This window comes from Ictidomys tridecemlineatus, chromosome 10 (assembly GCF_052094955.1).
Source record: "Ictidomys tridecemlineatus isolate mIctTri1 chromosome 10, mIctTri1.hap1, whole genome shotgun sequence".
Taxonomy (NCBI): Eukaryota; Metazoa; Chordata; class Mammalia; order Rodentia; family Sciuridae; genus Ictidomys; species Ictidomys tridecemlineatus.
The window spans coordinates 75,865,212-75,888,649 of NC_135486.1; the positions used below are offsets into that span (position 1 = coordinate 75,865,212).

Below are 23,438 nucleotides of genomic sequence, written 5' to 3' on the forward strand. Positions count from 1 at the left end.
CCTAAACCGACCAGGTAGGGAAAAGGATCAGGTGGTGACTAAAGAGACTCATAATGCCCTCCTTCCTCTGGGTCCCTACCAGCCACCCATTTCCCACTTTCTGTGCCCCATCTCTCTTACTCTACCCCTGTCTCCTCTTCTGAGCACTAAAAATATTGGAGTTCTACCATTCATCTTAGAGGAAAGTCCCTGGTCAATAAATTACATTTAAGACGATACTACAAAACTAGTTATCCTACCCAGGTGACTTCCTCCCATGCTCAGGAAAGCCCGGTGAATTCAGCACTGCTATGATTACCACTTCACAGATGAGGACACTGAGGTTCAGAGAGGTTAACTGCTTGCCCAAGATCGCTGATGGTGTGGGGCAGACCTAGGCATTAAACCCAGGCCATCTGGCCATTCTTTGTCTTCATTGCCACCCCCAGGATCACTGGAGAGCAATATTTGAATACTTAAGTGGGCAATGCTTAACCTCAAACCCTAATCACTCAAGATGATTTGGCACAGGGCACCTACAAAAAGGGAATCCACTCAAATCACCAAGTAATCACCCCCAGGTCCTTCGAAATAGTTATTCTTACTATTTTGGCAAGGAGTTACCTAGTCTTTGCTGCATAGAACAATACACAGGGGGAGAATTTTTAGGTTGTCTGGTAGAAAATAAATAGATAAGTCCATTCCTCACCTAGGCCAACAGGAACCAGCTGTCCTCTGTGTCAGATGCCATTCCAGTTGCCTGCAGGTATCTGGGGACATTCAGAACTCTTGGCTAAGCCAGGCTGCTCAGTTTATTTTACCAGAGTACCTGCGTATAAACAAGGTGGGCACACCACCTTGCGGCACAGACATAGCAAATAGGCACTCTTGGTCTCCAGGGCCCCAGGTGACTCTCTCTCTCACAGGTCCACGATTTTATAGTCACCTGGTTCTATTGCATTCAGCAAATCTACATGGGCACCTGAGACTGTAGGCACTGAAGATAATAAGAATTCTCCCTATCCTTGTACTTGGAGTTCAGAATCGCTAGAAGCAACAGAAGGTGGGCTTGCTGTGAGTAGAACTTGGGATACGGCACTAGAAGTTGAGTTCTGGTTCTGGGCTGTCCCCTGATATAAGCTGTTTAACCTTGAGCCTGTTTCCCATTTGCAGAGTGAGGGGGATTACACTGAATCAGTGGGCTCAAACTGTGCTCTGAGGAGCTCAAGGATTCCATGACAGGCCCATGTGTCTGGGTGTGGTGCAGTTATCCTGGTTTCACCTATGCCCAGAACCCACTGGGACTGTGACCACAGACAACACTGCCAGAGGCTTGTGATTCAATGCCCATGAGAATAGCAGAAGGAACAGAGGAAGGAGGCAGATGCCACCAAGCAGCTCCACTTTTCTCTCTGATAATATGGAGTTCCAAGAAGAGTCTGCAACTCTGAAAGTTTGGACCATTATTGGATGGGATGCTGTCTGGATCCTTCTGGCTAGGAGGTGTTCTGCCAACAGGAGGCCCCAGCTATGCTCATCCTGTCCCCACTTGACTGCCGCAGAGCCAGGGAGCCTCTGCTGGCCACCTCCTACTTGTTGGCTGAAGGTAGACATTTGATTTCCTAGTACTGAGACAATTCCAAGCATCCCCAAAGCATCATGCTAAAATTAGAAGTGACTTCAGAAGCATCCGATTCAGATGGCATACGCTGCCCCAAGTCACACAGCCAGTGGGGCTCACACCATGAGTCTGTGGCTCAGAACTGCAGCTCGCTTGCTCAGATACCTACATGAGCCACCCTTCCCTGAACTGAAGGACAAATGGACAGGGAGGCCTCAACCATCTCTTTGCCCCATCCACCAGCAGCAGTCCCCAAGGGGTCCTGGCCTCTGCTGCAGGGTGAGGAGAGCGGCCAGAAGCTCCAGAAGCCTGTGTTGGCAAGTCTTGAGCTCTGCTCTGTGTCTCCTTATGAGGCAGCTTCAAGGACCGTACTGTCTGCAGATGTCACTCCGAAAGCTGATTTGAAAAAGCAAATTCAATGAAAACAGTATCCAAGTGAGACTGCGAGGGAGTTTAACAGGCTGAATGTAATTACACAGGTTGGCATGTGGCCAAGACACTGGCGCTCCCAGGGAGTCCACTTGGTCTCAGTAGCAGCAGCACAGCGGTGTCAAGGCAGCCCAGCTTCTCCCACGGAGGGGTTTAAAAAGTGACCAGTGATTGTGGGTCTGATACCTGGGCTCTCCTTACCTTCTGCTCCCTCCAGGTATACTAGGTTTACCTGTAGTGTCTTCCCCGTGGCACCTGGTAAAGTAGCCTCCGCCTTCCTTCCACAGCAGAACCTGGGTCCAACCCAGGGCCCCACCCAGAGATAGATGCTCATCTTCTGAAGGCCCAGAGCAGGGTGCAAGAGGCCCAGAAAATACCCTGATGGGAAGGACTCTCGGGATCATTTTTATCCTAGGTCCTCCATGAACTTGACTCCAGCAGTTCGGGGAAATATGGCAACAGTTTAGGGTCTCCATTCTGACGGAGCCCTCCCTGGCTATGAGTGAAGAACACAAAGCATAGACCCCCAAAATCACACACCTATCCCTCCACTCTCTGTTTCAATTTGCAGCCGAGGCCCGACTGGTCTCACCTGCTAGGGCAGGTTTCATAATTCTCCTCCATGTGGGGGACTCAGGCTCCAGCGAGGGGCCTGTCCCAGGGGCGCACGTGACAGTGGGGAATGACTGAAGACAACTGCTGAAATGCACTGTCAGTCAGACTGCCATCAGGAAGGAAGTCTGTCAGGTGCCTGGGGAGCCCAGAGGAGGGAGTGACTGCTTCTGCCTGGGGGGATCTGGGAGGATTCACAGAGTAGGTGACATTGGAGCAGGGAGTAGTGAACAGATCATTAAGAACTGGCAGACAACTTTCCCAGCTGGGCTGAGAACATTCCTCAGCTCCCCTAGGGCAGAGGAGCTCTCTGCAGTCAGGGCCTGGCTCTGCGGGACCCTGGGTCATGCCAGGCCACATCCTGGCAGCTCACTGATGGAGAGGATTTCAGGGCTCAGGCTCAGCTGTGCTCCTCCCTCGACTCTGTGCCCGGGATCCAGCTCTGATTCATTCATCGTTTCTGTCTACAAATGTCTCCTTCAACGTCAGTTTCCATCTTCCCTGCAGCAAACCATCAACCCTCCGCTCAGTGCACATTTTTAAACATAGACAAAAGTAGGGAAAATGATTTAATGGACCTCTATCACCTAAATTTCACAAGTTTTCACTCCTAGCCAGTCTTGCTTCATCCATACACTCTTCCCATCTTGCTGACCCCTTTGCTAAATATCCTATCCTTTCACCCATGAAATGTTTCCAAATATATCTCCAAAAGACCAGCGCTTTCTTAACACTTATCCATGGTACTGTTATCATTTCTTTTACAGATGATCTCAGTCTCTGAATATTATCAACTCTCCAGTCAGTGATCCTGCAGGTGGATTTGCTGACTGCACCCACGAGACGTCATTTAATATGTTCCCTGTCTGCCCTTAAACTTCCTGTCAGTAGATATGTAGAATTCGATTATTCTGATTCAGGTATGGATATTTGGGGCAGGAAATTTAAAAGATGGCGACATCCCCTCAACCAGAGGTGCACTGTATCTTGTCGGCTCTTTGTGTGATGCCAGCAGATATCCATGATCCTTGCTCAGATCCCCATTTGTTCTTTAGAGGTTGCCAAATGGTGATGACCTTACCCAGTCATTCTTTCCTCAGTTGTTAGCTGGAATGCTTCCAAAATGAGAAAAGCAGAATGAACACTCATTTTTTTTTTCTTTTCGTGCACTGTTTTCCCAAAGCATGCATTGTTTCCCTAATGCTTTCCAAAATTGGCTAATGTGGGTATTATTTTTAGCATTGTTTTCAAGGCTTGGATTTTACCATATCCACTGCATCTTAGTCCCTGACAGTTACTATGCTAATTGATGTTGATTTGCTTTGGTACTAGAAATTGAACTCAAGGGCACTTTACCACTCGGCTACATCCACCACTCTTTTAATTTTTTAAGACAGGGTCTTGCTAAATTGCTGAGGCTGGCCTAGAATTTGCAATCCTCCTGCTTCAGCCTGCTGTGTCATTGGGATACAAGAATAATATGCCAGCAGGCCCTGAATCATGTTTGAACTGCCTTGTCCTAGGCCAGTAGGAACTATGTCCATTTTTCTGGCTCCCATGTCCATTTTGATGGTTTCCTTGCTTTCTGGTGTGATGAGATGTTGCCCTCTCTTCTTGTCCATTCATCTTTTTCTTGTTTATTTCAATAGTAAGTCCTTTGACCCCAGTCTCCAATCTGTCTGTGTCTTCAGTGTAGCTAGGTTAATCTCTCTTTCAATTAATTTTAGCTCTGTTTCTCTTCTTGGGACGCAGTGTGAATCAGGGTAACAGGCACAATCTTCAGAACTGGGAGAGCTGTTTGAAGATGCTGGATCAGTTACAAGCTGTGAAGCCATACACTGGTCATGTCACTTCTCTGAAACTCAGTTACCTCGTTTGTGAAAATAGGAAGAACACTATTTTGCCTCACCGAATTGATGAAATAAATGTGAAACGCCTAGCTTAGAATTTTGCAAATAGTAAGAGAGTATCAGAACACACTCCTTTTCTTCTTGCTCCTCCTGAGAAACATCTGTGTCTCCTAACACCCATTCCATTGTCCACACTTTCAAGCCTCCTTGAGCTGGCCCCACTCAATCCACCTAATCTCATTTCTAGTCTGTTCTCCTTTGTACCTGTCACCTTCATCCAGCCAGCTTGCTCTCACAAGAGTTGATAACTCCTTCACCAACTTTTAGCTACAGTGCCCCCTGTATTTACTTATTTATTTTTGGTGCTGGAATTAATGCCAAGGCTTCATGCACACTAACCACGTGCCCTACCTCTGAGCTATACCTTCAGTCATTCCCTCTTTAAAATGTTCCTCATTTCTTCTATTTACTATGTCCACCCCACCTATCTGTAAAGACCTAGTTCAAATCCCCTCATTTTCTTCTTATCCCATAAAAGCCTGCCTGGGGCAACCACCTCTATCGGAGTCATTTTCACCAAGAACTACTAACCTGGGCAGAAAAATACTCAGGAATTGCTCTTTCTGTTGCTGCACTGATCCTCCCAGATCTCAGAGCACCCATCTATGTGTGACAGTGACTTGCCAAAGCCAGCTTCGGGCTACATTTGTGTGTGCATGTCGGTGTATGCATGCATGAACTTATGTCTCTCTATGTGTACGTTCATGTGCATGCACACACGTACATGTGCATATAGGTGCATGTGTGCATATATGTGTGTGTATGCATTTGTGTGTGTGCTTATGGATTTTCTGAATGTGTACATGCATGTGTACCCACAGGCAGGTGTGCATGTTGGTGTGTAATCACATAATAGGTGTGCATGCATATGTGAACATTTGGGTGTGCGTGCATATAAGTAAGTCTAGTGTGCAGATGTGTGTGTGCAGGTGTGCCCATGTGACCAGCATCCTTCTGGATGCTAGTCTCCTGGACTGTACTCTCGGACTCAGCCACAATCACTGCAGCCCTGCTTTCCCTGAGACCTCAGCCAAGATGTGGGAGGATAGCTGGATTCTGATCTTTACAGAGATTCAGCGACAGTCTCCTTGGGAGTTTCCGTTTTCTAAACCAGATGTGACCCCCATCTGGAACAAGAAAAGTCACAAATGAAACTTCCAGGCCTAATATGGCGACCAGATCGGAAGCCAAAGATGGATTCAACACAGAACTCTCCCATGAAAGAAGCTTTCCACAGAGTAGCAAAGAGGAAGGACACTCAGTAGGCAGGACAACCCTGATCAGTAACTGGTCACCTTTCCTGAGGAACTGCAGTACCCACAGAGGCCACCATGACCATGTTGTCTGCCCAGCACTCTCCCTGGGTGCTCAGGGTCTGTCTCTCAGGGTCAAGTTCATAGGCAGGTCTCAAAGACTACTGTGCAGAAGGAAAAGCTGCTGTTTCCATCAAAGCCCACCGCAGCCTCTTCTGCCTTCTTGGTGAATGACAAAATTGAGCTTCAGGCTAGACGATCCTTCATTTTGAAAAATAAATAAATTAATAATAATAATAATAGTAATAATAATGCCAACCCTTGCTAGGTTTTCCTGGTTCTTTTGGGTTTAAAAGGCATGTCAGCCCCTCCCCCCCAAAAAAGGCATCACCCAGTTAACAGGAGTTTATATGAAATAGAGTTGAATGCTCAGTGTAATAAAAAAAGCAATTGCCCAGTACAGTGGTACATGCCTGTAATCCCAGTGGCTGGGGCGGCTGAGGCAGGAGGATTGCAAGGTCAAAGCCAGCCTCAGCAATTTAGTGAGGCCCTAAACAACTTAGGAAGACCCAGTCTCAAAATAAAAAACAAAAAGGGCTGTGGATGTGCCTCAGTGGTTAAGTATCCCTGGGTTCAATCCCTGATACAAAAAAAAAAAAAAAAGCAAGTTAAACAAATAAACAAAAACCTTGACATTTCCCCTGTAGAATTGAAGGGATTGGGCGGGGGCTGGAACAATAGCCCTACAAGAAGGCAAGTGAGGAGTTCCCAGGGGCAGAGAAGCTAGCAGGGGCTCCTTAGGACAGGGATGGCTACATTTTAAATTGTTGCCCATTCTCTACTGTCCCAAGCCATTAGGAAGAGGTCCTGGGCTGATGGAGGAAGTGGGCAACTACCCAGCGCTCTGGCTGCTCAGGACCTGAGGCTGGAGGACAAAGGGTAGCCCTGCCCCGGGAAGCATCTGAAAAGCAGGCTGCACAGTGCACCCCAGCAGCACTGAGAAGACCCCAACGATTCTAGGGGAGAATGACTCTTGGAATAAGTGGGGACTGTGTGCTTTTCCTACAGTGAAGAGCAAATAGGGTCTCAGGTGGCTTTAGAGGTTGGTAATGGAATGGTGTCACCCTTCCCCCCAAATGAGTGGAGTACTTGGGGACATCTAGGAGAGACAATTGCCTTGCAGGTGTTCACTAATTAAAGGAAGTGGCCACTGGGGTCGAGTGGAAGCCTCTCATGTGTGCCCAGGCTGATCTTAAATATTGGGTCAACCACTTCCAGGGTATCCTGGGAGCCGAGAGAGGGTGGAAGCTCCTAGCAACGGCTGCATCATGTGCCTTCTCCTAATAATGTCTAATAACAGAGCACAAAGCCCCAGGTCACATTCTAACAGTGGCTCCAAATTGCCAGCCCCTGCCTCCTCCCACAAGCTTGTTACAGTAACAAAGCCACTGAGAGTGTCAAAGCGCCAGCCTGGCTGCTGCCAACTCTGCAGCTTGCAAAGATTCTGTCCCCAGAGTGGCCCTGAGGCTCTGTTGTCCTGTGGTGCTAGGGAGAGCTGTCCTCACCTCCTCACGGGGCTGTCTCTGGAACAGGACTGACTATGGTGGGTGCTGCTGCACATGCCTGGACAAAACGTGTGAGCTGTTCTTCAGCCCCAACATTAACAGGACCAAGCTTTTGTACCTCTTGGTGGAGCAAGTGACACCAGGCAGCTCTCCTCCCACGGCTGGCCCTGCACAGGCTTCTCAACCAGGCTACAGAAAAGAGGCAGGTGTCACCTGAGCCAGGCCTCCTGGGAGGCTCTGACCACAGAATTCTTAGAGCTCTTCTCCCTGCTGAGAGCCATGGACGTCAAGCTCAGCATGGTTGGTTGAGGTCACATTCTCTGGGGTCTCAGGAAACTCTTTATAGTCAGTTGGCTTTTTTATTTCCATTATTTAAAATGAGCCAACAACCAGGTTCCTATCCTACTTTCTCAGGAAGGCTGCCCTTGTCCACAGCAATGGATTCACCCAGTTAATCACATCTATTCCCTGCTTCCATGCAAGGCAGGCTGGGAGAATCTCAGGAAGACAGTTACCTGACATCTCAAACATCCCCTGACCAGGGCAGGCCACACTGACTTGTGGAAACAGGGCAGAGAAATTTTAGGGTCAGGCCCTCGAGGTGTCATGGGAGCAGATTTGAGGGGCACCCAGCACCTGGTTCACCCCAACCAAGCCCGAATGGAAAGAATTCTTGCTTATGTTGGTTTTAGTTTTCCTAACATCCATGCTACATTCTTCTGCATCAAATCAAATAAAACCCATAGCTCTTGTTGAGAAGAGGGACAGCCTGAGAACAGAGACAGACAGAGACACAGAGACTCACAGGCCCTACTAGATGTCCTAATACTAGGTAGATTTTCTGCAGCAAAGCAGACAGCAGTCACCAGATGACACTGGTGGGGGCTTCCTCCTCCAATGATGTTTAAAATCATATTTTATGTGTTGGTAAAAAAGATGAATATGTTATCTCTGACAACATTTTCTTCCATCTAAAAGTTGGAGTATTTTTCCCTTCTGATCTTAAAAGAAATGAATATGAAAACGTTGCCAGGAGTGCCTCCAAGTATTATGGCTTTGTGCCTTTTGGCTACTCAGCCCTGGCAGACAGTTGCTGGCCTCAGCGAGCTCACAGTCTGGCTTAGAATTGATGTCATGATCTCATGAGGGCATCCTCGGGAGCTTTCAGAAACTCTGTTGCCCAAGTGTCACTCAAACATTGACAGAGAACCTCGGGGGACAGGACACAGAGATCAGTAATTTTTAAAAGCTGCCAAGGTGATCCGAATGTGTGGTCAAGGTGGAGAATCCACAGTTCTCATTCCCAGGGGTCCAATGGAATTACCCAAGGAGCTTTCTAAAAGAAGAATTGGGGATAAAAGGTCTGTTGAATCCAGAAGAATATAAATGCCAGTAGAATTCCACATGTAGTTCTGCAATGTATTTAAAAGGATTACATTCAGGAAACAATAAAAATAAATAAATTAAATAGGCTCAAGGAGGGAGCTATGTATCAATATTTTTTTTAAAAAGTATATACTTTTTTTTTTTTAGTTGTAGTTAGACAGAGTACTTTATTTATTTTTATGTGGTACTGAGGATCGAACCCAGCACCTTGCACCTGCTAGGCGAGCGCTCTACCACTGAGCCACAACCCCAGCCCCTGTGTATTAATACTTCTAAAGCCTTCAGTGATCCTGAGGTTCGTGTGCAGAAAGCCATGGTCAGTCCCTGGCAAGGCCTGAGCCTGGGGCCTCTGTCTCTAGGGCTCTCCACAGCAGCCCTCTCTCTTAGAGTTTCTGGTAGGCCTGTCCCTGGGGCTGCTGAAGGTTGAAGATGGTCAATTAGTGGGAGGGGGAAAAGAGGGAGAGCTAGTGATTATGATATAAGTATCCTTGAAAATAGGAAAGCTTGAAAGGGACATGGTTTTCTGTGTCTCTGTTCCAACTTCTGACTGTGGGAATGGAGGATGTGGCATCTGTAGGCAGTGCTCTGCAAGTGACAGTGTGACACAGGACACAGAGGCAACAGGAAGGGCTGCATGCAAGAGGACTAAAGGCCTTGTGAGAGAACAGGGGTGGGGACACTGGAAAGTGTGAGAGGATAGGGACCCTGGGGTTCCACCCACACAAGGCTCTTGGCCAAAAGGGGCTTCAGGTCCTACCAGCCAGTCTGGCTGAGCCACCTCCACCAGGTGGGAACTTCCAGGGATCCAGGTTCTGGCTTCCGGGGAAGGGCCCCAGAGGGGATGGAGGCTCTGACTCTGACAGGAAGACCGGGAAGGCCTGGCATGGGGAGGCAGTCAGGGCCAGATGGGCAAGAAGAGATGACTGCAGGCAAATGTGTGCTATTAGAACCCACGTGGGGAGCCAACGGTGGGGTCTCAGTTTGTGCCAGGAGGAGCTAGGAGGAGGCCTGGTTCAAAAATGCTCTCAGGGTGATCTTGGGCACATTTCACCTCTCTGTGCCAGGATCCTTGACCACCCCTGGAATTAAATGATTATTCTTAATATATAAATGTCCCCACCAGAACATAGGCCCCTTGAGAGCAGGGGTGTTGTCTCTCTCTTTCAAAATTATGCTGAAGTATCTACAACATAAAGTACTCCATCTTGGCCATTTCTAAGTAAGTAGTTCAGGCCCATTCAGGACTCCAGAAAGGTCTCCAGAAAGTCACAGGATGAGAGGCCCTTCCCAGTTCCAGGAAGCAGCTCCTCAGGCAGAAGCTAGCAGGACTTCCAGGTATCAGCTCAAAAGCCCCAGGATTCTGACTGGTGGCCTCTGCCCGGCTCTGTGTGCCCATGAGGAAATGCGCCCACTTCTTGCCGATACTAGGACTTGCTGTTTGTGTGAGAGTCACGTCATTGTGGATGAGCGAAGCATGAGGACAGCTGCTGTGCTTCCTATGTTCCTGAAAGAAGCACTTCGGATGAATTATTTTATTGAAATAATTCTTACAGCATGTGCTTGAACGCCTTCTGGGTGCCCACCCAGTCCCAGGTGCTGTGATACAGCAATGGGCAAAAGAGACAAAGTCCTGTGGATCAACATGGCAGGCTGTTATTTGGCCTTAAAAAGGAAGGAAATGTCAAAGCTTGCTATAATATGAAGGGGAGCTTGAGAATGTTAGGATCAGCAAAACAAACAAGTCACAAAAATGCAAACATCACATGAGACCACTTATAGGAGGTCCCTAGAGTAGTCAGATTCACAGAGTGGTGACAGCCAGGGGCTGGGGAAAGAGGACATCAGGAGTCATTATTTAATGGGAACAGAATTTTAGTTTTACAAGATGAAAAGAATTCTGGAGGGGCTGGGGTTGTGGCTCAGTGGTAGAGCGCTTGCCTAGCATGTGTGAGGCACTTTGATCCTCAGCACCATATAAAAATAAGTAAGTAAAATAAAAGTATTGTGTCCATCTAAACTAAAAAAATTAAAAAAGGGATGGAGATGGTGATGGTTGTATGGCAGTGTGAATGGTTGTATGGAGAGGTCCTCCCTCACCCTTGGTCTACTTGGGGACCCCCTGCTTTCCTCAGAGATCAGTTCCCTTCCAAAAGGCGAAGCACAGCAATAGAGTGCAGCATGAATGCATTGTAAAACAGTAGGAGGAAGGGTGGACACCCAGCAGTGACCCTGTGTCCCTCTTCCTATACCTGCAGAAAGCCTGAGGGTTAAATGAGTCATTGGTCACTTCAAGGAGCAAGAAGCCATTTCTAATTCCTCTCTGAACAAGCCCCAGGGTCTGTGTCCTACATTTCTTTCTTGTCATACATTCCTGGCACAGAGCCAGGCTCCTAGATGGTTCTGACACTGGTAAGCCTCAGTCCAGCACTCACTGAGAAGCACTGTGGGCCAGGGAGAGCCTGTCTAGAAGGCCAGCCACAGGAGTGCATGGGAAGGAGGTGGTTATTTTTTCACAGAAAACTCTAGAACCTTTCACCCTTCACTGGAGCTTTGTGGCTGTTTTGATGGGGACTGTTCTATCTTCTGCTGTCAGATTGGCACAGCTCAGCACAGCAGCCTTTTGACACCAAGTAATAATTGTCAGAAGAGGGTCGGGGCTTCACTTGCTGAGGAAACACAGCACGCCCCTTCAGAGGAAATAGGTCCTGCCCATTAGTGGGTCAGGGAACCTTCCTTGGCTGGCATTTGCGTTGTTGCTGCCTCATCAAGAAATCTGGTGGTGACACCCCCTCTTGCAGTCACCTTGATGGAAGGGGGTGACATGCCCAGCCCTCCTGCAGAGTGGTGTCTGGCAGATGGTTTTAAGCAATTAAATGCTAATAATAAAAGGCAATTCACAGTTCTTTGTCTTAATTTCGTCTTAATTCAAAAGAAAAAAATCACAGAAATTTTGGAGATTAGAGCAAATCACAAAGGTGAAATAAATCATTTACAATTTCAACCCTGACAGCTGCTGGTCTTATGGGGGAGAATCTTCCAATCTTTGTCAGCACGCATGCATGCGCGTACAAATACACGTATGTACACATACATGTATGCAGTGATGTTTTTATGAGAAAACACTTTGGTTTCTAACAGAAGCCAATCATCAGCAAAAGAAAAGATGCTTAATATTTAAAAGTGTTTAAATGTTTATTTTTTAGGCAATTCTCATATTTTTAGCAACATTTTCTGAACTATGATCCACAAAACAAAGTTCAATAAAAAACAGGGAGATGCTGTAGACTGTATACGGGTGCACAGTGCAAGTCCAGCAGCAATGAACCAGTGAACAGTGTCTACCCAGCATAAGTGACCAGGGACTGTGTCTCTTCACACCAGCACGGATGGGTGCTGATCCCATTGTACAGGGAATCACGGTTCCTGACCGATTCCTTACACCAGCATAGGGCTCTTTCCAGTTCTCCCAGACCTGAGGAGAAGCCAATCCAATGTCACTGGGGGAACTTTGAGAGCAAGAAGGAGAGGGAAAGTGTTTCATTGTCACCCGATAAAGGAAGAAATGGGAAAGGGGCAGTGATAGGCCGTGAGAAAAGGCATTTAAAAAAAAAAAATATATATATATATATATATATATATATGACTTTGTTCTTTTTTTTTTTTTTTTGGTAGGGGGAGTACCAGGAGTTGAACTCAGGGGCACTCTGCCACTAAGCCACATCCCAGCCCTATTTTGTATTTTACTTAGAAACAGGGTTTCACAGAGTTGCTTCGCACCTCGCTTTTGCAAAGGTTGGCTTATGAACCCACCATCTTCCTGCCTCCTGCCTGCTTTTGTTCTTTTTATGAAACTAGAATTATACTGTACTGATTCCTTTTGTAAATTGTTTTTCTCACCTAATAAATAATGAACATTTGTTCAAATCATTAAATGAACTTCTTTTTTATAATTGATTTTTAACTCATGCTTGTGTTTGATGGGCAGCATCTGATGAGTTTGGACATACACATACTCCTGTGACCTCATCAACTAGGTGTGACATCACAATTAAGGTGACAGATGAATCCATCTTCTCCAATGTTTCCTTATGCTCCTTTATGGGTTCATTTTTTTAAAATTTGCTCTTTTTTTGGTCAAAAGAACATTTAATGTGAGATCTGCTCCCTGAATAAAACTTTTAGTACACATTATTACCATATCGCCAACCATTTGCACATATTGCATCCCAGATTCTAGAAAATTTTCCTTCTGCATAACTGAAACTTTATGCCAATTAAGCAGTCACTCATTTCCCCCTCCCCTCAGCCCCTGGCAATCACCATTCTATTTTCTCCTTCTATGCATTTATTTAGATACTTTACATAAGTGGAATAACACAGTATTTGTCCTTGACTAGCTGATTTCACCTAGCATAATGTCCTTTAGGTTCATCCAAGTCATTAAAAATAGTTGGATTGCCTTCCTTTTTAAGATAATATTCCATTGTATGTAAATACTGCATTTTCTTTAACCTTTCATCTTTTGATGCACATTTGGGGTTAATTCTTATTTTGGTTATTATAAATAATACTGCAATGAATCTATGTTCAATCCATATTGCAGACATGTCTTTCAAGATAGTGATTTTATTTTCTTTAGATATATATACCCAGGAGTGGAATTGCTGGGGCATAGGGCAGTTTTATTTTTAATTTTTTTCAGTGACCTCCAAACTGTTTTCCATAGTGGCTGCACCATTTTACAATTCCACTGAGAGTGTACAGGTTTCCAATTTATCCATGTCCTCACCCGCACTTATTAAAGTGTGTATGAGAAATATATCACCCATTCAAACATAGTATTGGAAACCCTAAGCAGAGAAATTGGTAAAGAAAAAGGAATCAAGTCATCCAAATTCGAATGGAAGTGTTTATAAGGTCCTTGCTTAGCATCTGGATGGCCATCTTAAATGACAGCTGCCTTTTTAAGGAGAAAGTTTTGCTTTTCACCCAAGGATCTTTCTGAAAAAGGCTTGCCACTCCCTCATACCAACCCAATCACTAACCACCTGCATTAGGACCCACCCAGCTCTGATTCCTGAGCCTGCCCTATAAAAGTCCAGGAGCCCAACCTGTTTTGCCCCCTCTCCACCCTAGATGGCCTTTATTTGTCAGCTCTAACAAATATAACTCTCATGTGTATCTCTGCCTGGTCTCTGTCTTTCATTTCTCGATTACCTGTCTCTTGTTCCTCATTTTCCCTTCAGTATTAGAATTGTATTTGTTTGCAGATACAATTAATTTAGATAACCATAAAAACTCCACCAAAATCCTGCTAGAATGAATTTTTTAAAAAATCACTTAATTTTCAGAATATAAGATCAACATACAAAAGTCTATAAACCAAAAATAAACTGTCCAAAAAGGAAAAAAAAACTGTCCAATTATGAAAAAAAATCCCTTTCATAATAGCATCAAAAAGAATAAAGTGTGTAAGACTTAATATCACTAAAATGTCCACAACACTGAAAGCAATCTACAGATGCAATGCAATTCCCCATAAAAACCCCAATGGCACTTTTTAAAGAAACAGAAAAAAAATCATAAAATTCATATGGAGCCCCCAAAGACCCAGAATAGCCAAAGCAATCCTGAAAGAAGAATAAGATGGTGGCATGACACTTCCCGATTTCAAAATACATTACAAACCTACAGTCATCAAAACAACATGGTACCAGCATAAAAACAGAAACAGAAACCAATGGAATAGAGTAGAGAGCCCTGAAATGAATCCATATCTGTTGATCAACTGATCTTTGACAGGGTAATAGGAAAACACAATAGGGAAAGGACAGTCTCTCTAACAACCAATCTTGAGAAAACTGGATATCCACATGCAAAGGAATTAAGCTGGACTCAATAATATAAATCAACATTGGGTTGATGATTTAAATGTAAGACCTGAAACTATAAAACTCCTAAAAGAAAATCTAGAAGGAAAGCCTCTTGACTCTTGTCTTGACAATTAAATATGACAATTTTTTTATTGTTAATATTTATATTTGAAAGTTCCCCATTGATACATGAGGTTTGGATTACAACTTATTTACAATAAGTGATTTCAAAAAATAAAAATAAAAGTAAAGAAAGGGAAGGGGAGAAGGGCTAAGAGAGACGAAAGAAATAGAAGGAGATACAGGGGAGGGAGGAGAGCAAGGAGGAAGGAGAAAGGTGGAAGGGGGAGAGAAAGAAAGAGGGAGAGAAGAAAAGGAAACCTATATTCATAGACATCATAATATGGGATGTCATTTCCAAGAGAGATACTACTGCTGCTATCGTGCACAAGAAGCAGCACAAATTAACTTCCACTAGATCAAAGTTAACTCAACTTTCTCTCACGATGCACAATCCTTCTTTTAGATTTTCAAAATTAAATATAGAGGAATATAAAATGCATTGCCAATATACCTTTTACAAAAATCCTTTGTGGCTCATTCCTTAACTCCACTCAGAGAAGCAGCTGAGCCAGAATACAAAAATAAAAATATTCATGTGCAAATAAAACATCACTGATCATGAAATATGACAATTTTTAAGTATGGACAACTGTTATATTTGGATCTAAAAATGTCCCCCAAAGAGCTCATTTGTTAGGTAATATAGCAATTTTTAGAGGTAAAAAGATTATGGAATCAATGGATTGATCCATTTGATGGGTTAATAGTTTGAATGGACTTCTGGGTGGTAACTATAGGCAGGTGGGGTGTGGCTGGAGGAAGTAAGTCAATGGGGGCGTGATCTTGGACTCTATCTTCTCTTGATGCCCTCCTCTTGTCCCTCCTTTCTGGCTGTTAGAAGCTGAGCTGCTTTTCTCACCACACTCATCTGCCATGACGTTTTGTCTTGTCTCAGGCCCAGAGCAACTGAGTTGGTCAGTCATGGAACCTCTGAGACTGTGAGCCAAAATAAACTTTTCCTTCTCCAAATTGTTCTTTTCAGGTATTTTGGTCACAGTCATGAAAAGCTGACTAACACATTACAGCAAAAACAAAATTATACCAGTGGGACTGTATTGAACAATAAATCTTTTGCACAGCAAAGAAAATAGCAATGAAAATGAACCTATGGAATGAGAGAACATATTCACAAACCACTTATCTCATAAGGAGTTGATATACAGAATATACAAGAAACTCCTTCAATTCAATAAAAAATAAATAACTCAATTTTAAGATGAGTGTATTAGGGTTCTCTAGAAAAACAGAATCAATAGGAAGAATGATTATTAAAAGGGGATTTATTACATTGGCTTACAGAACCAGAAGCTAGATAGTCCACAATGGCCGCCTGCAAGCTGGAGAGCTGGAGGAACCAGTACCTGCATAGTTCAAGAGACTGAAGCCTCAGAACAAGAAGGATCCAGGGAGCTACCCCAGTCTGAGATGGAAGGCTTCTGGAAACTCCCTGGAGAATCACTGGCAGAGTCTACTTTGGAAGAGTGAAGGAATGAGAGTCTGATATTTTCAGGTAATCACAACAGCAATCAAGAACCTGTTCAAGAAGAATTGATCTTGCACCTACTGCTGCTTCCTTGTTCTTCCAACTTGTATTCTATCCAAGCCTCCAATCTATTGGATGGTGCTACCCATGCTTGGAGAGGGTCTCCACTTCAGTTCACTAAAATCCCACATGCCAATCATTCCTAGATACAACCTCATTGACACACCCAGAAGCCTCTTAATCTTTGAGATCTCTTAATCAATCAAGTTAGCGATTCAAATTAACCATTACAATGGGCAAATGACTTGAGTAAAAATTACTCCAAAGAGGGCACACAAATGACCACTAGGTATATGAGAAGGTGTTCAACATCACTAATCATCAAGGAAATGCAAATTAGGAGTTTCCTAAAACATAATATTTAATCACTTCATATTATTCTATCTTGTAGATAAATACCACAATTTTTTGCCCAGGACTTCCATGATCTATTTATTGTCTGTCTGCTCCAAACTTGCCCTTTAGAATCTGCTCTGTGGTAATAGAATGGTTTCCCGGAGCATTGTTCCTGCACAGTAAGTGCATTGTTAAGCTTCATTAGTAAAGGGCATGAGAGGGCCCTACAAGAGGTGGCCTTCCAGGGCCCTCATTCCATTGTACTGGGTTTTGCTCTTTTTTGCTCCTGTTGCATTGCTGCTCAGTGGTGTTTGTACATGGCTGGGGATGAAGTGAGGGATATCCAGTGGTACTCTGCCCTAGCACCCAAGTGGCTTCAGTTCCTTGGGTCTGCTCCATGACCAGCTTGCTGAAGTTACCCCAATGCAACACTGTTGTGCTCTAGACCTCAGGCCAGCAACAGTGCCCCGACCTTTTTTTGCATTCACCATAAGGCCCTGCTCACCTGTGTCCTGGAGGGCTTTTTCTGCTGCTCAATGACATGAACCAGTTTTAGCCAAAGGTACCCAGTAGGTGTCTATGCCATCTAGCAACTTACAACTGCAGTGAGAGGTGACCCCCTTTCCAAGTTTGTCCTTCCTTGGATACTGTACCTTAGCTCTGGGGTATCCGTTAGAGGGCTCTCTCCATCTTTATAATTAGTCTCTTATTAGCGCTTACTAATTTTTTATACTTACTTTCCCTTGTTCAAATTATTATATGATTTCTGTCTCCTGATTGGACCCACACTGAAATATTCAGAGAGGATAGTGTTTTGGGCATTATCTTTGAAGTGTTTAAATTTGCAACTGAATAGAAGGAAAAGATAGCACGAGTTATGTACTTATTCAAACTCCCAATACTTACTGAGCAACTCTAATAAGGTGATTAGGTCACCAAGTAATCTTTATTAAATATCTGCTTGAGAATTAACTCATTTAATCATTTCAGCCCCATGAGCAGACACTACTGTGGTCTCTATATGACTGGTGAGCAGCTGGGGTTCAAAGAGGACCCAGTAAGTGTCCAAGGCCTCACAGTAGATAAAGAGATGGTTCTCTGGAGGGTTCCCACCTGGGCCATGCATCTCTTCCTACTGCCTCATTAAGATGGGACAAATATTTAATTTATTCTCCCAAATTTCCAAATATGATAACCCCCTAATTGTTGTCAGAGACTGTGGAATTCCATTTTGAAACAGATGAAGAGAAAGAAAAAGAGATGATTCAGAGTATAGAAGATGAAGGTCACAGAATTTAGAAATAAGACAAGGGAATTAGTGGAGCTGAGAATACTGAATCTGGAAAGTTCTGTGTGATACACTTGTTAATTCTACTCCCCAGAAAGGGGATGTCCCTGGAGCCATACAGAGAGATTGTCCAAGTCTGTGGAGAACAGACTTCATAGACTATTCTGTTATTTGGGGCAGTCTTGGTTTTACATATTCCACTCTTTTTAATATAAATTGTAACGTAAATAACCCAATATAATTTAGTTCTTATGCTATTGCGTGTCTTTGCATAAATATCTTCAAAGATCAGGAACACTAATGTCCTGATCCTGGATTCAGGAGATGCCATCTATTGTGTCCTGGAGGGAGTCAGTTTTTTCCTCAACAAGGCATGTGGTAGCAGAGAAGGGCCCTGCCAGGCGTTTCCATTAGGAGAAAGTGAGGTTGGGCCTGGAGGAAGGAGAGAGAAACAACTGCTGGAAATCATGCAGGAATGGTGGAAAGCCTTCATCCTGGAGAGCCAAGACCAGAAGAGAGAGCACAGCCTCCCTGACCCGGCACCCAAGGTATTTCATTGCCCAGGACATCTGCAAGCCCCTCTGAGCAGAAGGCAGGGACTTGGACATCCTCTCTGATGGGCATGAAGAAATTCTGTGCCTTACCAACCTGGAACTGAACAAGGATGGGGTTGTAGAGGTGGGAGTCTGAGATCAAAGTGGGGTCAGGGTTGGTTCTCTCTGAAGGCCTGAGGGAAGACAGGTTCCACACCCCTTCCCTACCTTCTGTTAGTTTTGCCCTGGCATTCCATTATTTGTAGAGTTCTACCTTCAAGTTCACATGCCGTCTCCCTGTGTGTCTGTCTCTGTATCCAAATTCCTGTGCTAAAGGACACCAGTCATATTGCATAAGGCCCTGCCCTCGGGCCTCATTTTAACTTGGCTACCTCTGTAAAGACCCTTTCTCTCTCCAAATAGTCACATTCCAAGGCACTGGGTTAGGACTTCAGCACATAAATGTGGGGATAACACACAATCCCTAATAAGGCAGCAGTGGCTCATCATCACTGTTCACAAACACAGTGACTGAGGGGCTATGAGGGTGCAGGGGCTGAAGATAGCACTCCTTCCAATTAAAAATGGCCTACTAGGGTGCTCCCTCCAATTCAATTCCCTGGGTTATTCACAATATGATTTATATTTAAAAGAGTGGAATATATATTGGGATGTTAGTGTGTTTTCAGATAGGGCTTTTAGGAGGTGAAGTCAAATGAGGTCATACAGGTGGGCTTCTAGTCCAATAGTACTAGTAGTCTTGTAAGAAGAAAGTGTGTGTGTGTGTGTGTGTGTGTGTGTGTGTGTGTGTGTGTACGTACCAGAGGGCAGCTATTTGTTTGAAAGCTAGGGAGAAGGTCCACCCTGGGAACTGAATTGGCAGGCACCTTGATCTTGAATATCCAACCTCCACAAGTGTGAGAAATAAACGTCTGTTGGTAAGCCACCCAGTCTGTAGCATTTAACTGTGGTAAAATGTGGCAGTCTGAGCAGACAAGAAAGTGGATTGCTGCTCTTGCTGGCCCTCTAACTGAAAGAATTTGATATCCAGCAAAAGAGACTTGCTGACTTAACTAAAGGAATCACTTCTGGGTGGGGCTGGAAACTTCAGAGAGAGAAGGGGAGGGGAGAGAAAGGTCCCTGGGGAGGCACATTTTGCACACTGGAAAAGGGGCCCTGGGGGAACCTTGGGAAAGGCTCACACCTTCTCTGAGCTCTGCGTGGATTTGTAATTGGCTGTGAGGAAACTCATTCTGCTGTGATGGGGAGAGCCAGTGCGCCTTCCCAGCCGCCGCGGGGTGTCAAGCAGAATCGCACACCCTGGCCTGGGTGCAAAATGATGTTGCCACAGAAAGTCCACAGATCTCTACTCCTCCCTCTGCCTGGACCTGGGGGGCAAGGAAGCAGCAATTGAGAGCAGAAATCGACTCCCCAGCTTTTTTGGATCATGCACTCCATAATGTGAGAATGCCCAGAAATCCCTTCTATATGTATATATCTGCTTATAATTAATTCATAAACTTAAGGTACATTTATATTTGTTTATGTATTTAATGTATATATTTAATGTATATCCACTATTGGGACAATTATAGAGTGTGTGCATGTAATAAAACATATACCCAAAAGTAATGCTTAGAGGATAAGACGAAAATCAATACCAAGAAAGGTCTGATATTGTCTTGCTCCATTCCAGAGAGCCATCATCTCCCTTGAGGTGCATGCTCCTCGCTAATTTCCAAAGACATACTGATCCTCCAGCAGGCTCCCAGTTCATCGAGTGACTTAGCACACTCCTGGGTGTTCCTGTGACTCCGTAATTGGCCAGCTTTCCACCTCCTCTTAAGGGACTCTGTTGGACACCTGTGCTGGGGACACCTGGGATTAGCAGACTGGCGAGAAAAGTTCTCTAAACCACAGTCTTGGGCAGAGTCCCCTAATATAGAAAAGAGCCATCTTAATACCTGCCCCATAGATTTTGTGAAGATTAAATAAGAATGCATGTAAATCCTTTAGTGTGAGGAGGATGTCTAATAGGTGGCAGGTTGCCTATTATAACGGCTACCTGCCAGTCCCAGTGGGCTGGGGCTCTTGTTTAGAATGGTCACCCTGAAGAAAGACAGAACTCTAATTAATGCTCTTTCCTGATCTGACTTGATGAGCTATCTGATTTTTGGAACTGAAAACTAATTTTCTGGATAGGAGAGTAACAAATTGTTTTCATAAGGGAATTCCTTACTTATCTTTCATTATTTCTTCTTCTTCTCCTTTTCCTTCTTCTTTTATTTATTTATTTTTTCTGCACTAGGGACTGAACCCAGGGGCCCTCTACCACTGAGATATCCTTAGACCTTTTTATTTTTTATTTTGAGGTAGAACAGGATCTTGCTAAGTTTCCCAGGCTGGCCTCAAATTGTGATCCTCCTTCCTTAGTCTCCGTTTACGTGGAATCACAGGTAGGCAGCCTCTTTATTTCTTCTTACTCTGTCTTCACACAGTCAGGAATGCAAAAAAAAATGGAATGATCCCAGCTCAATCCTTGGGGATCAGAAGGGCAGTAAGGGGTACAGAACTAGTGTTCCTGATTACTTTGTGCAGCAGAACTGCCCTGAATCTGGCCCTCCTCTGGACAATCCTGTCTAGCACCTGTCCTACCACTGAAAAACTGGTTGAGTTAGGGGTGAATGAGGCAGAGTAGACAACACTGGATGGTGGGGAGCTTCATTTGGGCTGCATGGGGAAGACACACACCATTCAGAAATGCTGCTCATTGGACTGGATGTAGCACCTGGATGTGCCCTGTAGACAGTGAGAATGTGACCTCTATGTAGGAAGAAAGGTATGCCTGGAGAGCTGAGTGGTCAGGGTGACCAGTGTGCCAGAGGCTGCAAATTATCATCCAGGATCTGTCCTCTAGTCTCCTCTTACCCTTTTTAGTGGGACCTCCCTCCACCAAATTCCTGCTGGACCCAAGTCTACACTCCCTTGCAGTTTGTATGACTTTGTGATAAGTGCTTACCTGGGGGATAAAGCGGAAGAGATGGTGCAGCTTCCATGCTTTGTTTTGCTCTCAATGGACACCTCTTGTCCTTGCCTTTCTCCCGGTGGACAGGAGCCTGAACATGATGGTACAACCAGAGAAGGACCACCACCTGGAGGTCACAGCACAACAGAAGAAAAGGACCTTGGGTTCGTTCCTGTTTATCTCTGGATTGTCACATGAGCAACAAGCAAAATCCTGTCTTGTTTGAGCCACGGTATTATGGGGTCTCTTTGCTGCAGCAGCTCATGGACAAATCACTGGAGGCTCAGTGTGGACAAGTCCAAGAGAAGAGTGTGAATCTTATTCCTCTTGTGAATCTTATTTCCAGGAGCTCAATGAAGTCCTCATAGTGAATAGCAGAGAAAAACTCCCTATGCTTGTGTTTCTGCAGAAGGAGGGAAAAGAAACCACTTTGAAGTATACCAGTCTTCTGTTTCCTTAATCAGCCAGGTCTGCCTTCAGGAGAAACGAGTCACCTTGAGCCTCACCTGCTAGGGTTTTATCAGAACCCAGCCTCCTTCAGAGGAGGGGAAATAACCTGACTCTTGTCCACTGAGTCATCCTGTCCCACCTGAGTGGGAAAACACTGAGAGGCACTTGTGAAGTTCACAGCCCAGGACGCTGGGCTTACAAACAGACTGAGACCTAATCACAATCCTGTAAAATGCTTCCCCTCCCATTGCACCTCACCACCATGTCAGCAAGAGCCCATTTGCAGCAGTTCTTTGTACTTAGTATGTCACATCTGTCCATCAATAAAACATTATAAAACAGCTGAGAGATAAAAACAAAAAGAAAAAGCAAGCAAGCAAACAATCCAAAGTAAAAACAAACCACACCCACAAAAGCACAGTGAGAAAACAACAGAACAAGCATCATGGCCAGACCCAGATATGGCAAGAGTGGTGGGATTATCCACTGGGGAATTTAAAAACAACCAACATGGAAGGCAGGGACAGACGGGCAGTGAAGACAGAGACGTGGAAATTCAAAGAGACCACCAAAAAGGAATACCATACCCTGAGAAGTCTTCCTTCAAAAGTGAAGCAGAAATAAAGACTTTATCAGACAAAAATTGAAGGGATTTGTTGCCAGTAGACCTACCTCGAAAAAAACAATGTTAAAAGAAGCTTTTCAGGGCTGAGGTTGTGGTTCAGCAGTAGAGCACTTGCCTAGCACATCTAAAGCCCTGAGTTCGATCCTTAGCACCAAATAAAAATAAATAAATAAAATAAGGGATTGTGTTCACACACAAAAAAATGGTGCTGCAATAACTATTAAAAAAAATTGCTACCCTAAAACAAATAAATGTACCTCTTTTTTAAAAAAAAGAAGCAGCTTTTCAGAGAAAAGGAAAATGATATAGTTCAGAAATTAAATCTGTATAAAAAAGGATGAAATTATGATATTTGCTAGTAAATGGATGGATCTGGAAACTCACATGCTAAGTGAAATAAGCCAATCCTAAGAAAAGAAAGGCGAAATGTTCTCTCTGATATGTGAATGCTAACCCTCAATGGGGGTTGGGGGGATGGGAAAAATAGAAGTACTTTGTATTAGACAAAGGGGAATGAAGGGAAGGGCGGGGATGGGAATAGGAAAGACAACAGAATGAACTGGACATAACTCTCCTATGTTCATATATGAATACACAACCAGTGAAACTCCACACCATGTACAACCGAAAGAATGGGATCCTAATTAGACTAAGTTATATTCCATGTATGTATAATATGTCAAAATACACTCTGCTGTCATGTATACCTAAAAAGAATGAATGAAAAATGGAGGTAAAGATAATTAAAATAAATATAAAAAAAGAAAGTAAGAACATCAGATAAGAAATAAGTGAGATCAAAATAACTTATTTTGTATTCTTACTTGATCCAGCATTAATAGTGTATTCAAAACAAGATCAATGATGTACTCAATTATGTATGCTAT

General features: G+C 44.3%; 1 long non-coding RNA gene across 2 annotated transcripts in view; it reads right to left on the reverse strand.

The window, feature by feature from the left end:
* The window catches only part of LOC144367339 (uncharacterized), a 29,416-nt gene extending 6,813 nt beyond the window's left edge, over nt 1-22,603 (reverse strand). The window contains exons 1-3 of one of the 2 annotated variants that reach the window (XR_013426673.1): nt 21,471-22,603; nt 20,113-20,314; nt 18,105-19,839 (exon numbers count right to left, since the gene is read on the reverse strand). This is a non-coding gene — a long non-coding RNA (uncharacterized LOC144367339). Of the gene's footprint in view, nt 1-18,104; nt 19,840-20,112; nt 20,315-21,470 lie in introns of those variants that run through there. The other variant, XR_013426674.1, reaches the window with a different exon arrangement.
* Nucleotides 22,604-23,438: the final 835 nt, after the last annotated feature.